Here is a 1,355-nt window from a genome sequence, read left to right on the forward strand (position 1 = left end):
TGAGAAATAAACCTGTTATTCCTGGATTGGTTTTAAACTGACCTTAAGGATGAGGGAGGAATTCCTGACCAAAGCTTTAAGCACTTTTCTAAGCTTTGAAGTGAAACCTTTGATCTTCTTTCAGCACACAAGCATAGACTTGCAGATTGTTTACTGTCACACACTCACTTCAGCTCTGTCCAGACTCGCTGGCCAGATGATTAGATGATAAAACACCAGATCGGTCAGTACAGACTTCATCTAGGAGCAGGATTGAGTAACACTCCACGTTTTAGCATTACATTTAAAGTCACCTGATCTTAGCATGCTAATTCAATTAACAGTGAAGGTACAGCTACAGTTCATCTATCAGTAGCTATGCCTGTTATTAGCTACAAGCTCCACCCCTTCTGTACTGTGCATGATGGGTTTCTCAGTAACATGTTCCATCATGCATAGTACAGTAGGGGCGGAGCTTGTAGGAAAGTTTTAAAGCTCTGACTGTTCCATAGCACTGACACTGGAGACTCCTTCCATTCCTGAACCAGCTGTTTCTATAGAAATGATATCGTATCAGAGTGAGTGCATTAATTATTAATAGAACTGTTTTCTGCTGTCAGAGCTGCCGTTAGAGAGAATTAATCAACACCTTCTCACCATGTCTCAGCTTTCTGATCTCCAGCCAAAGCACATGAACTTCAGACAGCGCATTCACGTGATGCTCTATAACATGAGTGACGAATTTGACACATTCGCATAAAGCAAGTTCAACTGGACGCTGCACTCGATGGTCTTCCTGGAGAGAAACCATGTAATTAGAGCGAGAGTGTGAGGAGTCGTGACAGGAGAACTGAAAAAAACCCACAATTTTATTGACTGATAACTAATCCCTCACGGTACATCAACACTTTCTTGTTAATGTTTTGATTGGATTAACCCGTGCCACACCCAAAAACACACCATACACAATAAACACTCATGTCATACTGTACACAACAATAAGAAATAAAGAAGTTCTTGTTACAAGATACTTGCAGGATAAAATCCACTACTAGCTGAGGAAATACTGGTGTACTGCTGTCCTACACCTGCTCTGACACCAGTGACCTGATTACAGAGAAAAATACCACAACCCACACATCATGAAGACAACAGAAGCAGGGAGGAGATTTAAAATCTGAACAGAAAAAAGTCTTCCACAGGAATGAAACTTTGTTTTCCTTTTTTTTACACAGCAGAATAATAAATACATTCATTTAATAATGTTTTAATGGACCTGCTTTAACAGGCTGAGAGTTATAGAGAGATTAAAACCTCCACTGAATGATGATGATGATGATGATGGTGATGACGATGATGATGATGACAATGGTGAT

The 1,355-nt window shown here is 40.0% G+C and overlaps 1 protein-coding gene across 1 annotated transcript in view; it reads right to left on the reverse strand.

Moving 5' to 3' along the window:
* Window positions 1–821: 821 nt before the first annotated feature.
* Window positions 822–1,355, reverse strand: part of si:dkey-181f22.4 (receptor-interacting serine/threonine-protein kinase 2) — a 10,378-nt gene continuing 9,844 nt past the window's right edge. Inside the window, exon 11 of the mRNA XM_058400147.1 lies at window positions 822–1,355. This exon is cut by the window's right edge and continues 475 nt beyond it. The gene's annotated coding sequence lies outside the window, so the exon portion shown is untranslated.

This window comes from Hemibagrus wyckioides, linkage group LG10 (genome assembly GCF_019097595.1).
Source record: "Hemibagrus wyckioides isolate EC202008001 linkage group LG10, SWU_Hwy_1.0, whole genome shotgun sequence".
In the NCBI taxonomy this organism is placed as follows: Eukaryota; Metazoa; Chordata; class Actinopteri; order Siluriformes; family Bagridae; genus Hemibagrus; species Hemibagrus wyckioides.